General features: G+C 46.6%; 1 protein-coding gene across 8 annotated transcripts in view; it reads left to right on the top strand.

The window, feature by feature from the left end:
• Positions 1-2,290: 2,290 nt before the first annotated feature.
• Positions 2,291-16,407, top strand: part of FAT3 (FAT atypical cadherin 3) — a 647,479-nt gene continuing 633,362 nt past the window's right edge. For 7 of the 8 annotated variants that reach the window (XM_075919378.1, XM_075919376.1, XM_075919377.1 and 4 more), the window contains exon 1: positions 2,665-2,821. The gene's annotated coding sequence lies outside the window, so the exon portion shown is untranslated. Of the gene's footprint in view, positions 2,531-2,664; positions 2,822-16,407 lie in introns of those variants that run through there. The other variant, XM_025188675.2, reaches the window with a different exon arrangement.

Below are 16,407 nucleotides of genomic sequence, written 5' to 3'. Positions count from 1 at the left end.
CCCTGACAGGAGCACTGGGTAAAAAGGGAGAGTGGGGTCAGAGTATGGGGGTGTCCATTTTTCTGCCCCCCCAAGTGGTTGGGGCCCTGGGCATACACCCCATTGACCAGTGGCTAATTTGCCACTGCCTGGCTCTGCCACAGACTTCTTGCCTGACCTTGGCTAAATCAGTTTTTCTCCCAATGCCATCTGTAATAGACTATATTTCCCCTCCTACTTATGTTTGTCTTGTCTGTGCAGAATATACTGGTAAACTCTTAGCAACGGGAACTATTCCTTAGTTGGTGTTTGTATAGTAGCTAGCACAATGCCTTCCTAGTCTCAGATGTTACTTCTTCAGACTACCATAATGCAAATATTAGTAAGCTCTTAGTAGTAATAATAAGTTTTACTGGGTGACTCATTATGAGAAAAACAAACATGAATATAAAATGACTTGTAGTGTATTTTTGTTTTAGTAAAAGGTAACATTTTTATGTATTATTTTATTTGTATTTGTAGTTAGAGTTTTTAAATAAACAATTTGTGTTTGATGTTTGTTTTTTGATTTGTCAGTATAGCCTGTATAGTGTGATTAATATGGGCTTGCTGTTTTTTCCCTCACCTTTACACTAATTTATAATCTCAGATTGCCCAATGCATCCAGAGTGTTTTTTGAGATCTGTGAAGGAAGACATGCTGTGGTTTTCATGGGGAACTTTTCTCCTGTCCTCTGATTAGAAGTCATGCTTAGCAACTGTGACCAGCAGTAAAGGGTTGGGCAAGAAAAGAGTGAAAGAGCAACAGACTAGAAAATAAACTAAATTAGCACTTCAAAGCACTTGCACTGATGATAGCTGTCTTTCTCAGATGCATTGTGTAAGCCATAAGGAAGCAACTGTACCAGCAGGGAACTGGACTCCAGCTCTACAAAGAGAGACAAACTCAATTTACAGATGATGTACCTTTACTGTAACATCCCACAAAAATAAGGATAATTGAGCATCCCAAATGGAAAGAAGCTGATAAGTATATAAAAATGTTCTGAACGGTAGAACAAGAGAGGTGCCTTAGGGCAAATTTACCCTAAGAGCAGCAAAGGTGCCATAATGGATCCACAGTTCAACAAGAGGAATATTCTTATTGTGTAACAAATAGTAAGTACCATAGTATATAAAAGCCTATCCCAGTACTCAAAAATGAAGAGGCTCTCAACCTAAATAACTACAGAGGCATAATCTACTCTCATATTTCCTGCTCTCAACAACCGGAAACTGCCAACCAATGGAGTAAAAACCTGAAAATGCTCAATGCTAGACCCTACATCAGGAGTTCTCAGACTTTTGATTATCGTGACCCCCCTCTAAGTTGCTCACGACCCCCTGGGGGGTCAGGACCCACAGTTTGGGAAACGGTGCCCTACCTAATACCAATATATGAAACACTGGGGGGGGGGGGGGGAATCAATCCTTTAGACTGCTACAAATCCTTGTGCAGTTATCACAGCAGACTACCCTCACTACTGCAGTGAAACTAGCAAAGCTAAGCTGGACTCTTACCAAGTGTAGAATCCAGGAGTACACACTACACATGAAAACTGAAAACCCTTAAGCACCCATTCAACCCCAATAGGAACCAATAGGGCAGAAAAGAAATGGAGACACCTACTCCACTGTCTGACATACAAGACAGCATGAAAAAGATATTTCCCGTAATTATGGACCAAGATAAAAGATTTTTCAAATCGAAAAAGAAAAAAAGGGGAAAACTGCTATAAGAAAAACAAGCAGTAAAAGAGGAAGCATGGTTCTAAAATTAAGCTGCTAGCCTGGTTCATGGAATATATAGGTTCAGTTCTTTGCTCCACCCCAGGCTTCCTGTGTGGCCTTAGGTAAATCATTCAGGGAGCAATTTTTAAAAGTGCCTAAGTGATTCAGACACCTACCTCCCATTTTTTTCATGGGCATTAGGAACTCATCATGGGTGCTTTTTGGAAGTCTCATGCTAAGTCTCTCAGTCCCCTAGCTCTAAAACGGGGATGATAGCAGGTCCCTCCTTCACAAAGGTGTTGGCAGGATAGACACATTAGATATTGTGAGAGGGGGCCATAGGCTGTGACTCATCATACACAGCCCACCTGCTAGGGGATCAGGAATAAACAGTAAGGACCAATGGGCCAGGGGATAAAAGCAGAAACGCACTGGGAACTCCTGGCCTGGGCTCAGGCTTTTCCATGCCCAGTGTGTCTCGCCCTGCCTGCCACTGAAGTGCTGTTGCACTGAGCTGAGGGTGTGCGCCGGTGGGCTGGGTGGCGGCAGCTGGGAGGATGTAGGAGGGTGGCAGCAGGGGACGGGAGAGACCGAGAACTCGGTGTCTGCTCTGACGGGAAGGCGGCAGGCGTGCGAGAGGAGACGGAGCGAGCGGTGTGTCTGTGGTGGGAGGCAGCCGGCAGACTGGGAAGAGAGGGAGCGTGTGCGCGTCTCCTGCCTGAGCCGAGCGGACACGGAGGCTGAGCGCCCGTGTTTCCCAGCGAGCAGGCGGCGGGAGCGCGGTGAGTGTGGCTCTGTCGGCTGGAGAGGCTCCACGGGGGGTTAACGATGGGGGGGGGGGGGGGGAGAGGAGGCGGATACCCTGGAGCGGGCTCTCTCCCGGTAGGCTGCGCTGTGATCAGCTCGCCCCCTTCCCCCTGCGCTCCGAGCCCGCAGGCAAGCAGAGTCCGGAGCTGCCGAGCGCGCCGCGCCTCCCGCCTGGCCCCAGTGCCGGCTTCGTGCTGCTGCCTCATGGAGACCGGGCAGCGGAGGCAGAGCGGGGAGCCCCGGAGCTGATGCCATTGGCGGGAAGGGTGCGTCGCCTTTGCTGCTGGGGGTGGGCCGGCCCCTCGGCAGAGCCGGGCGGGCGCGGAGGGAAAGCGCGTGGAAACTTTCCACCTTGCAAACTTGCCTGGGCGTGCACCGCCCGAGCGGCCGCAGAGGAAGATGCAGCCGCTGCCCCGTGCACGCTCCCAGGGGCTCGGCGCGAGAGGGAAGTTTGCACGTGCGAGTTGCCAAACTTAAACCGGTTCGGTTTCGGTAAAGCAGGAGAAAGTCCCCTGCGGGCAGCGGAAACCGCCGAGCAAGTGCCGCGGCGCTCTGGCCGAGCTGTGCTTTTGCAAAGGGGGAGAGCAAGTGCTCCTCCATCCCCCTGCCCGGTGCGGTGCAATGCAATCCTGCCTTGCTCCGCATTAAGCCCAGTCGCAGGCTGGAGAGTGCTGTGTGTGTGTATTTGGGGGGGAGGGAGAGCTTTGTGCTTATGCTGTTCAGCTGCGTTTGTGACTAGCCAAGCCGGTCGCGGTGCCTGGCTGAGGCTTGCAGCAAGCAGGCGAGGGCTCCCGTGTGGGAGGGGGATTCGCTCTTCCTGCCGGCGTCTCGCGGCGCGGTTTGCTCGCTGGAGGTGCGGGGGAAGGGCCGGGTGGCGTGCGGCGGCTCGCATGGGCGCGGGCTTCCCCGGGAGGTGGCGACGCGGCTGCTGAGACGGGGGAAGACACGCTCAGCTGCTGCCTGCTCGGGGCTGGTGGCGAGGACTCCGCCCGGTGGGGGTCGCCCAGGGGAAGTGCGTGCAGTGGGCAGTGCTGGGGGGAGGAGAGGCAGCTTCCCCCACTGCTCCCCATTGAGCCCTGGGGCCGATCGCTTTCACTTGGGTTGCTGCACGCTTGAGTCAAGTTCGGGTTTTTGCTGGGGGGAGGGGGTTGAGCCTGGCAGTAACCGCTCGCCTCTCCCTCGGCTGCTGCCTGGCCAGAGAGCAGCCTTCGCTTTGCCTTCTGCAGTTAATGATTAGTTCAACCTTTGTAGGGCAGCCGCGGGAGGGTTGCTGGGGCGGGCCGTTTCCATCCCCGCTGCATTGGTTTGCAAATAGGACTGAATTGCCATTGGCCAACATCAAGGGGCTGAAGCAAATATCAGATGACCGCGTTTCCAGTTGCTGGTAAATCTAGGCACGGAGAGATCTACCGCTGCCCTGGTGTGGGGACTGGGAGATGGGGCCTTCCCACCTCTAGCGTCAGTGAGGAAGAAAATCCAACCTCTTTTGCAACTCCTTGAACCCTGCTGGATTATTTACGCGGGGGGGAACAACCAGGCACTAAAGAGCCGTATCGGTGTGTGCCTTGTACTGTGTTCTTGGCGGCTTCGTGCCCTTGCTTTGTGGTTTGGAGAATTAAGGTTTGGCGATTGTCCTCAATGCCATTACAATAAATGAAAGTAAGAGGGACATAAAAGATTAAAAACCCCGGCACTGTGAGAGCGCTGCAGAGCCGCAAGCTTCCCTTCCTGCAAAGAAAATGCTCCGGGAAATGAGAGCTTTCCCTCTGCGCTCCTTTTCTGTCCCCTTGCATTGCTCTCAGAAAGGAGCAGCGGCATTTGCTCAGGGGTTTGTTTTAAAAAAAAATCTAACTCTGCCCCGTAGAGAATGTATTCTCCACATTTAGCTTCCTTTAGTGTTGAAGGGAGGCTTTATGAATGATCAGGTTCCTGGCAGAGGATTTAGAAGCTGAGAGCGCGCTCTGTGAATTAGAGGGGAGAAATTCTGCACTGTTCTCTAACAGCTGAGGGAGTGCTTTCCCTGGTCGCTTAGTTCTGAATTGAAGCAGTTATATAGGGGGTATAAACCTCAGCTTAGAAACCAGGATGCCACAAAACAGCACGGGTCCAGTTCTTGCTGCCCTTTTTTGCTGATGCAGAGTTTATCTTTTCAATTTAGCCAAAGTTACTCTTGTTTCCTTGAAAAAAATCCGATGATGGCACTAGGGAAGGAACAAACAATCCCTCTGAAGCCAGTCTGTGTTCTCAAAATGCTGCTGTGAAAGAGTTTGGAGAACTGTGTCATTATCATTGTGCTGAAAAGATGTTGCAGGCAGGTTGAGAAGCCCAAATTAAAACCATTTGACTGGTGTTCCAGAAACCTGCGATATGGTGCTGCATATTTTTTTATGTCAACTATGCATCTAGTGTCACAAATACTCAATAAGTTGCCTTGACTGTACTTGCCTTTAGATGTCAAGCTTTTTAAATGAGCCAGAGACTTTCTAATTAAAGATTGTATCTTTTGGAATCTTAATATCTGTATAGTAATACATACTAACTAGCAATAAACTGAAGACGCTCATTGACTTGTGTGTTGGGTTGCTATTTTACTGCTGTGATGAATGGCAGGATGAAATGCTAGATTCCTTTAATGCTGTTCTTGTTTCTGAAAAGTGCATTTTATTTTATCAAGTTATGTTTTCATTGTTGCTATCATCAAATACGGCAATGTGACCAGATGGTATGTAGTGGATGGATTATGTCAAATAGAATGAAGTGGGCAATTATAACTGAGTAGAGTGTCTAGCCATTACTTGCTGATATGATTTAGTAGCTCTTATTCCATTATGAGCATTAATATATTTGGAGTTCTCTGATGTTTCTGATGCACACAACCAGTACAAATGTTGCTCAGATTAATAGTTTTCTTTTACTCATAGGAGAAATATCTGTGTAGTGGAATAGGATTTGTTATCCTATGTGGTCCCAGTACCTTTCATCTCTTGGATGAAGGTTTAAATCAAGCACAGGTCAATAATGACAGAAAGGTTTGGGGTTTTTTAACCGTCTTCTGGCTCTTTGATTGTTTATGTGAAGGGTTTCTTGACTTGTCTTTAGTTCACATTACTAGCGCTGAAATCCTGCTTCCACTGAAGTCAGTTGGAGCTTTGCCCCAGGTAAGGATGTTAAGAAGTAGGTAACTGACTAATCGTGCAGTCAATATAATTTGTATCGACTACACGATTATTCGATAAGAGGAGGCTGGGATCCAGGGACTAACCTTGCTGCAGTTTAAATGTAGTAGCAGCTGGGCAAGCAGGTAACCCAGCTCTTACTATATTTAAAAGGCAGAGGCGCAGCCTCTGTGGAGTAGGGATGTTAAAATGCATTTAATTAATCATAGAATCATAGGACTGGAAGGGACCTCAAGAGGTCATCGAGTCCAGCCCCCCGCCCTCAAGGCAGGACCAAGCTCCATCTACACCATCCCTGACAGATGTCTATCTAACCTGTTCTTAAATATCTCCAGAGAGGGAGATTCCACCACCTCCCTTGGCAATTTATTCCAATAATTGACCACCCTGACAGTTAGGAATTTTTTCCTAATGTCCAATCTAAACCTCCCCTGCTGCACTTTAAGCCCATTACTCTTTGTCCTGTCCTCAGAAACCAAGAGGAACAAATTTTCTCCTTCCGACAGCCTTTTAGATATTTGAAAACCGCTATCATGTCCCCCCTTAATCTTCTTTTTTCCAAACTAAACAAGCCCAGTTCACGAAGCCTGGCTTCATAGGTCATGTTCTCTAGACCTTTAATCATTCTTGTCGCTCTTCTCTGTACCCTTTCCAATTTCTCCACATCTTTCTTGAAATGTGGCGCCCAGAACTGGACACAGTACTCCAGCTGAGGCCTAACTAGTGCAGAGTAGAGCGGCAGAATGACTTCACGAGTTTTGCTTACAACACACCTGTTGATACAACCTAGAATCATATTTGCTTTTTTTGCAGCAGTATCACACTGTTGACTCATATTCAACTTGTGGTCCACTATGACCCCTAGATCCCTTTCTGCCATGCTCCTTCCTAGACAGTCGCTTCCCATCTTGTATGTATGGAACTGATTGTTCCTTCCTAAGTGGAGCACTTTGCATTTCTCTTTATTAAACCTCATCCTGTTTACCTCTGACCATTTCTCTAACTTGCTAAGGTCATTTTGAATTATGTCCCTATCCTCCAAAGAAGTTGCAACCCCACCCAGTTTGGTATCATCTGCAAACTTAATAAGCGTACTCTCTATCCCAATATCTAAGTCATTGATGAAGATATTGAACAGTACGGGTCCCAAAACAGACCCTTGAGGAACTCCACTTGTTATCCCTTTCCAGCAGGTTTTAGAACCGTTAACAACAACTCTCTGACTACGGTTATCCAGCCAATTATGCACCCACCTTATCGTGGCCCTATCTAAGTTATATTTGCCTAGTTTATCAATAAGAATATCATGCGAGACCGTATCAAATGCCTTACTAAAGTCTAGGTATATGACATCCACCGCTTCTCCCTTATCCACAAGGCTCGTTATCCTATCAAAGAAAGCTATCAGATTAGTTTGGCATGACTTGTTCTTCACAAACCCATGCTGGTATCACTTTAGTACCTTCCAAGTGTTTGCATATGATTTCCTTAATTACCTGCTCCATTATCTTCCCTGGGACAGACGTTAAACTGACCGGTCTATAGTTTCCTGGGTTGTTCTTATTCCCCTTTTTATAGATGGGCACAATATTTGCCCTTTTCCAGTCTTCTGGAATCTCCCCTGTCTGCCATGATTTTTCAAAGATCATAGCTAAAGGCTCAGATACCTCCTCTATCAGCTCCTTGAGTATCCTGGGATGCATTTCATCAGGACCTGGTGACTTGCTGACATCTAACTTTCCTAAGTGATTTTTAACTTGTTCTTTGTGTATCCTATCTTCTAAACTTACCCTCTCTCTGCTTGTATTCATTAAGTAACCATATAACTACTGGTGTGCATGGGGAGCTGGTGCGCATGAGAAGCTGGGGTTTAAGTCAGCTCCCTGAATGTACTGGCTCTTGCCTGCTGCTTCTCTCTCCCCTCCCGCCCCCCGGCACTGCCACCTCTGATACAAAGGCAGTAGCAGAGGGGGCAGGCGGCTCCCCACGAGCCGTTACACAGGGAACCAGCTTAAAAGCCTATTTTAAAAATGTAATTTTGTTCGGTTAAGAGGTGTATTTGTGGGGAAAAAAGTGACTAAAAAAGAATGAGCCTGATTTTCCTTTCACTTAAACAAGTGGAAGTGCCTGGTCTTGCACTGTTAATTTTATCGTTAACTTAAGTGAGAGAGGAGCATTCAGTGCAAGTCCATTTAAAATCATTAGAGTTGATTTTAAATCAACTCCAGTGCAAAAGAAGTGTGAGATTAGCCCACCGACTGTAGCAACAGCATAAACACAAAAGACAATAGGGCAGGTCTATGAGAAAGAGACTGAGATCTAGTATTCCACTTCCTTTCCCTGGACTGCACAGACTCCCAGCTCATTCCTGTGTGCAAGTGCAGGGAGTTGATTTTGATCTCTAAAGCCTTTTGTGGTTTGGGTTGTGTGGCTCCTGAAGGCCATTCCTTTCCTTGTGTTCTAACCTGATCCCTGATAACACCTCAGTCTCAGATCTTGTAGCTCTGGGTGCTGGAGGCAGGTCACTTACTGTGGTTGTCCAATGACTGTTGCAGAGCCCTATTTTTGACACTTCAAGCAAGCTGCAAATTTTATTTATTTGCTTTGGGTAAAATCCTCGCCCTACTGAAATGGATTGGGGAAAAAAATCTACTTATGTCAATAATGCTTGGATTTAACTCTGTGGTGGTGGTTTTTTTTGTTTTGTTTTTGTTTTTTCTCTGAGGGTGGGTAGGGGGAAGAAGGATATGTGTTCTGGGCTCTGTGTTGGAAATTTCTCTTTTATCTTTAGTTGATATTGAATTTTGTTGTTTTTTCTGGTGATCTGCCTGAGTGCCAGCCTAAATGTCAAATACATAAAATGCATATCACCAGTCAGCCACTTTTTCTTCCTGGGTTATAACTTTTCTAATCACGCTGTTCTTAGGTCATGCACATAACTCCCATTGAGGTCAATAGCTGTGCCCTGATCCATACCCACATGCAAAGTACCACTCCTTCTGGTTCAACCATCTTCTCTCTGATTTTCATGAACTCCTGATCTGTCTTGTGATCTGGGAGAAGCCTGAAAAGAATTTCTTACCAGGGTAGAAACTTGATTTGGGAGGCATAAGAACCAGGGGTGGGATCCACAAAGGGATGTAGGCATTGCAGTGCTCATTGTCACAGCACCCAGCTTTTCGGCACTTACACAACAGCACTGTAATCCACTGCTGGTGGGGAGAGCGGTCCGGAAGAAAGTGATCTACAAAAGCCATCTCACTAGGCGGATGGCCATTTATGCTAAGCAGTGGTAGATGGTTGTGTCCTATGCTGCACCCCTCTCTATTTCTGCTTAGTGATCCACAAGTGGCTGCCTTCAGGCAGGTGGATTAAGTGCTTGCCTCATGCCCACACATATAGTAGATAATGGAGAAGGAGATCGTGGTGCAGCTGCCCAACTTATAACTGGTGGTGAGAGCACATACATGGAGTGTGGGAGACACTGGTCAGTTCTCCCTTCTGATCGAGGTAGGAAGGATTTGAATAGACATTTCCTACCTCTCATGACCGCTCTAACCACTGGGCTATGGGCTAGTCTGAGATGGGGGCTTCCTTTTAGCTCTCGTGTTGAAGTTGCTGCATTATGAAGAAATTATGAAAGAGGAGATTAGAGTAGAATCATAGAAGGCCATCAGGTCCAGCCCCCTGCCCAAGGCAGGACCAATCCCAATTAAATCAGCCCAGCCAGGGCTTTGTTAAGCTGAGACTTAAATGCCTCTAGGGATGGTGACTCCACTACTTCCCTAGGTAACCTATTCCAGTGCTTCACCACCCTCCTAGTGAAATAGTTTTTCCTAATATCCAACCTGGACCTCTCCCACCGCAACTTGAGACCATTGCTCCTTGTTCTGCCATTCATCACTACTGAGAACAGCCTCTCTCCAGCCTCTTTGGAACCTCCCTTCAGGAAGTTGAAGGCTGCTATCAAATCCCCCCTCACTCTTCGCTTCTGCAGAATAAATAAACCCAACTCCCTCAGCCTCTCCTCGTAGGTCATATGCTCCAGCCCCCTCATCATTTTGGTTGTCCTCTGCTGGACCCTCTCCAATGCGTCCACATCCTTTTTGTAGTGGGGGCCCCAGAACTGGACACAATACTCCAGGGCTACGTCTAGACTGCAAGCCTCTTTCGAAAGAGGCTTTTTCGAAAGATACTTTTGAAAAAGCCTCTTTCGAAAAAGAGCGTCTAGACTGCAAGTGGTACTTTCGAAAAAGCAAGCCGCTTTTTCGAAAGAGAGCACCCAGGCAGTCTGGATGCTCTCTTTCGAAAAACCCCTGTTTGCATTCAAGAACGCCTTTTTTCAAAAGAGCACTTTCGAAAAAAAGCGTTCTTCCTCATAAAATGAGATTTTGCGCCATCGAAAGAAAAGCCGCGTTCTTTCGATTTAATTTCGAAAGAACGCGGCTGCAGTCTAGACGCAGGTGAAGTTTTTTCGAAAAAAGGCTACTTTTTTCGAAAAAACCCCTGAGTCTGGACACAGCCCAGGTGTGGCCTCACCAGAGCCAAGTAAAGAGGAATAATCACATCTCTGGATTGACTGGCAATGCTCTTCTTAATGCAACCTAATATGCCATTAGCCTTTTTGCCCCCCATGTGACTCCTCCCCATGCCAACTCTAGCCTGGGGGAGGCCTGGGATAATGTCCCCTTGGTTCTAGACCTTGCTCCTACCCTGCTTCTTCTTGCCCTGCCTCTCTCTCCCCTTCCCCCAACACCTTCACTGAGCGACATGGCCTGCGGGACTAGCGGGGTCCTGGCTGTGGCAGCAGGGGTCAGGCTCACCTGCAGTGGTGCGGGAAGTAGAGCAGCATGGCTGTAGCTCGCTCTGCTCCTATTGCAGTGTCGCTCCACTTCCCACCAGTGACTGCGGGGAGGAGGTGAGGTCCTGCCCCTCCCGTGAGTGACGCAGGTGGGAGCCAGGGGAGTGTAGCCACCTTGCTCTGCTTCACCCTGCCGTTCCGGTGACTGCAGGAGTGCTGGTGCCAGCCCCTCTTGGCTAGTCCCCTGGTCTGCCCAGAGGCTCTGGCCTTTTCCCCTACTGCCCACAGCATTTGGGGGGGATGAAGCCTGCCCCTTCTGTTTCCCCCCCATATCTCTCTGCTTGTTGTCACATGCGCGCTCTTTCTCTCTGATCCAATGACCATATAAGTATTTATCCACAGCTGAACTGTCGCTAGGGCTAGAGAGTCAGAGACTGTGTAGTCCAGTGGTTAGGGAGCTATGTGGGCAGTGACTGGTTAGGGAACTCTATGAGAGGTGGGAGACTTTTAATCAGAGTTGTCCCATCTGTATGATGCTTGGGGAGGGCAGGGTCCATGGCAGTTGCCTTAATCATGCTATGGGCAGCCCTGGGAGATTACTTGGGGGGCCTGGTACAGAGCAGCAGCAAGAGCTGCCCTCCCACTCACTGTGGCAGCAGGAGTCGGAGTAACCTAGAAGCCTGCTCCGCATTGCCCCACTACCTTCTTCCAGCCCGCTGCACTCTGCTGTGCCACGGCAGTGCAGGCCTCCTGAGGGATGGCCTGCTTTTAATTTAACTGGAGTGCAACAAGCTCAGTGAGAGGGATTGAGGAAACCTTGCATCAGAACATCCCAAAGCTCTGTGGGTTGAGAGGAGCCCCTATTTCATATCCTCTCTCTCCCTGTTCAGGGACAGAAGAAAGAGCTGTGCTCTAATTATTGGGCCCAAATCCTTCTGCCACCAGAGTTTGTGTGGGACCCGTGCTGAGAGGCTGCTCATCAGATTTGGCTCCACATGTGATTTAGGTGACAGAAGATGCATTTTTCTCTGGTTCATGAATCACTCTGGGATGGGAAACAGGTGCCTGGAGGGAGGCAGCAATGCATGTACTCTAAGGGGGACTCTTATTTGAAACACTTAGGTGCCAAATGTATTTAGGTGCCTGCAGATTTGGTAGGAGTTTTGTGGATTGCAGTGGAGGCAAACTTGGGAGTTAGGTGCCTAAATCTCTTTGTGGATCCATCCATAGATGGCTTGACTGACCTGAAATTCCCTTCTAGCTTCAGTTAACTTAGTGGATTTTTTTGGGTTGTAATAGGAGTATATCATTCTGTACAGTTTTAGTGCCTGATCCTTAAATTTACTGGGTGGAGTTTTCAGAATTTCAGAGTTGGCTAATTTGCCCATTGAAATCAAGGGGAATTTTACCATTGACTTCTGTGAGAGAACAGTTAGGCCAATTCTGTGGGCTTCTGCAAATCCCTTTGTGCGTGTTCCCAGGAAAATTACACAGCAATTTTGGTTTCAGTTCTGAATAGCATGTGGGTTGGAGGGAGTGAAAGATGGGGAGAGGAATTCATTTTGATGATTTTCCTCCAGTGCTGGTGAGAAATGGTTTGTTTTCCACCAACTCTGAAAATACGTAACACAACTTGCTGATGTGTATTGTGCAAACCAGTTGTAAATAGCATTTTGAATCCTGCTCCTCTCCCCCTCCCCCCCCCCCCGGACTTAAAAGATTATTCTAGTTGTTGAATGAAACATAGTTACAAAAGGTAGCTGTGAGTTTAATTGTAGCTTCAGGACTCGAATTAAATCAAATTCCAAACAATCTGATAGAAATTACAACCACTTGAATGTTGTTAAAGGTTAAAAGTGAGCCATATTGAGAGGAGCTATTAGTGCTTTACATTTTTAAGTAGAGGAGGTTATTAATACTTCAACTTTATTTAGAACCTACATTTTGCCATATAACTATCTGAGCACTGCTTAGGGTAATGCAGATTAAATTTAGTGACAAGTGCATATAATGATGGTATAAATGTCCATTTTGCCATCAGATATGTTGCACTGTTCTTTTAAATGTTAAACATCATGATGTCTCCCATTGCTTATACAGATTATGGCATCTAGAGCGTCTTAAACTAGAATATCTATGTTCTGCCATAGGGCGAAATGTTCTGTTGACTCTTCAGATTTAAATGTTGAGATAATTTTGACATGTACATGGCTATTTTTAAGACTGGGATTTGGAATTCTGTGTTTCCTTTAAATGGCGATTAAATAATGGCAGCTCATGCTGTTGTTAGTTGGGCTATGTGGAGTCATGTAAGCTGTGAATCATATGGCATGAGTAGGGCTGTCAGCTGTTATTTCTTTGGAATGACCTATCTTTATGGGGGTGTGTGTGTGTGTGTGTGTGTGTGTGTGTGCTGCACTGTAATGCATACGAGGGATAAGTATCTACTCCTTTCCCCTATAGCTTTGTTACAATAGTTTGAAGTAGTCATCTAAAGATTAATGTTTTCTGCTGAGATCATAAGAGGAGGAGCCTAAATCCCTTGGGCACCTTGAAAATCTCAACTGGCTTCTTTGCATCATCAGTGTTTTGGATAGCCTGTGTTACTTTCTGTGCCCTCATTGTCTCTGTGCCTATGTTACTTCTGTTGTAGTGGCCACATCTCAGAAACTTCATTCTCTGCTAGGAAGTCTGAAATTTCTCAAGTGAATAAGGTGGGGGAAGGAACATCAACTTCTGCAAAAACATTTGAAATAGAAGATTTTTCATCCAACGTCTGAACAGGAAGAGAGGAAAATGTAATTATTTTTCCTGTGGCCAGAAGAAGGCTTCAGATTTAATTAAAGACCTTACTAGCGAGAGGCTGTTCATTCTGGTAAGAATCCCATTGCCTTCACTGCTTCCCAGAAGCCTGGGGTTAGGTATGATTGGGATGTTCAGGTCTTGTATCTTTCTGCATCTTATCTGGATAGTGTGGCCTCCATCTGTGGTTGACATACAGGTTTTGTCCTGATTTAGGGAATGCTCTTCTTGCTGACTGTTCCTTTTTTTAAAAGCCGATACAGAATCCAGCTGCACTTTTAATTTGTTTTGATGGGTTCGTAATTTGTGCAGTTATTAGTTGCCTTTTAAAATTGGGAAGCGTTTTTAAAATCTTGCCATCAATCATCAACGTTTTAGTGATTTTCCCCCCCCCCCCCCAATTATGAATGCGCTTTGTGCTATGGTTCAGGTTTGTGCTATTTGCCATATTTTTATGGCCTTTTCCAGGGCTTATCCTTACTACATGGTGGATCCATGCTGCAGTGATTGATCCACCAGTGATTGATTTATCATGTCTACTTAGACACAATAGATTGATCTGTGAGAGCGCTCCTGTCAACTCCAGTACTCCTCTAGGATAAGAAGAGTAGCTGCCTCCACTGACCTTACTGCATAGAAGACACTATGGTAAGTATATCAACTTAAGTTACACTATTCGTGTAGCTGAAGTTGGGTGGGGTAGATCAAGGGACAGGGGCATAGTGTGGACTAGGCTTTAGTCTTGATCTTGTATCTTCTGTTTGCAGTTTCCAAGTACTTGGTGCAGCTCCTGTTTTGGTAGGGGTTTTTAGCCTGAGTTATTTGTGCAGAAGAATATTTCAAATCCCAGTTGAAGACTCTCTTGGGATAGTTTTATCTGATTACTGAAAAGTACATTGATATGTATAATTAGTGCTACGTGTATTTACTCTGTGCTACCTAGATAGTGTTTGCCCAGCCATGCAATACAGTCAGGAAGAACTAGGAATGGCTATATATTGTTGGTTCTCTTCAGGAGGTCACAAGCTTCTTTGCTGGTGTCCTTTTGAGTCCTGTACTTTAGGCTGGGGCTTGGAAAAGTACTGCAGAATTGTAGGTATGCCTTAAAGCAGTGTAGGATTTGGTTCCTTTTTGTTGTTCCTCCCCCAACCATTTTCTCTTCTCAACATCTGTTGCATGGGTCACACTTGAACACAGTTGTCTTTCTGTGTACACAGAGCAGGGTTTTAAATCATAGAATCATAGAACTGGAAGAGACCTCAGGAGGTCATCAAGTCCAGCCCCCTGCTCTAGGCAGGACCAATTCCAACTAAATCAACCCAGCCAGGGCTTTGTCAAGCTGAGACTTAAACACCTCTAGGGATGGAGACTCCACTACTTCCCTAGGTAACCCATTCCAGTGCTTCACCACCCTCCTAGTGAAATAGTTTTTCCTAATATCCAACCTGGACCTCTCCCACCGCAACTTCAGACCATTGCTCCTTGTTCTGCCATCTGTCACTACTGGGAACAGCCTCTCTCCATCCTCTTTGGAACCTCCCTTCAGGAAGTTGAAGGCTGCTATCAAATCCCCCCTCATTCTTCGCTTCTGCAGACTAAACAGACCCAAGTCCCTCAGCCTCTCCTCATAATTCATATGCTCCAGCCCCCTAATCATTTTGGTTGCCCTCCGCTGGACCCTCTCCAATGCATCCACATCCTTTTTGTAGTGGGGGGCCCAGAACTGGACACAATACTCCAGATGCAGCCTCACCAAAGCTGAATGAGGTAAAAGTCTATAAAATGTCAGTTGACTTGCTGGTGACTACAGACATGAATTGGAATGGTAGGAGGCTAGGAGATGAAGTGGAAATGTGGAGGGATAGCAGTCCAAGAGTGATACAGATGGTGCATAGGGTGCTACCTGGCCTTGGAACTAGTAGAGGGCAGCTGCAGGAGAGCAGGAATCTGGCAATAGCAAAGTTTTTGGGTGTGGTGATGGAACGGTACAGAAAAGGGCATTAAAATGTAACTGCCTTTTTCCTCCCCAGGTTACTCAGGAGCAGGTCACATGCACAGGTGTGCCTGGGCGCCTGATGCTCTTAACATAAAAGGAGATCCTGAGTACCCCAGTGGTGATGTTGTTTAGTTGGGGAAAACCTATCCACAGTCCCTTGCTCATAAAGAATATACAGTGGCGGTGCCTCCACCTGGCTGGCTCTGTACACACTTAATGATGTGCCTTGGGAGCCTCCAGGAATAAAATTATTCCAGCAATAATCTGGATCTAACTCCAGAACAATTATAAATAATATACATATAATTGATTACATGAAATTGAGCACACTTTTACTTAAACTCTCTTTGAGTTGTTAACAGTGAATAACAACAATTAACAAAGCATACAGAAGTAACAGGAACTTATCTAGCAGGCATTTGCACTGCCACCACCTATCCCACTCTAGAGTGTGCACTCCTCTGGACTCAGAGTCCCAGAGGGTACGTCTACACTAGCCCCCTAGTTCGAATTAGGGAGGCTAATGAGGGCGACCGAAATTGCAACTGAAGCGCGGGATATTTAAATATCCCGCGCTTCATTAACATGTTCTTGGGCGGTCACCATTTTGGAAATTGACTAGCCCAGAATAACTGCCCGTGTCTACACAGTTAACGAATTAACAGTTAAATCTCATGGAATTCGAACTAAGGGGTTTATCTCAGAATAGCGCTTCTCTGCTGCGTGTAGACGCGGGCAGTTATTCTGGGCTAGTCAATTTCCAAAATGGTGACCGCCTGGGAACATGCTAATGAAGCGCAGGATATTTAAATCCCGCGCTTCATTTACAATTTCGGTCACCCTCATTAGCTTCCCTAGTTCAAACTAGGGGGCTAGTGTAGACGTACCCAGACACTTGCAAGGGCGCGCTTGAAGAGCAGCAGCTGTAGTGGAGTTTCTCTGTTGTTGATGTGTGTGTATGTGAGTCCAAGCTATGCAGCAGCTCTGGTTCACTGGGCTGGCTTCTCTGCCTTTCTTTGGACCCAGAGTTAGTCTATACAGTAATTCCTCATTTAACACGGTGGATACATTTCAGAA

Source organism: Pelodiscus sinensis, chromosome 1 (assembly GCF_049634645.1).
Source record: "Pelodiscus sinensis isolate JC-2024 chromosome 1, ASM4963464v1, whole genome shotgun sequence".
Taxonomy (NCBI): Eukaryota; Metazoa; Chordata; order Testudines; family Trionychidae; genus Pelodiscus; species Pelodiscus sinensis.
The sequence above is the reverse complement of the archived record's forward strand: the minus strand, read 5'-3'. Positions and strand labels throughout refer to the sequence as shown.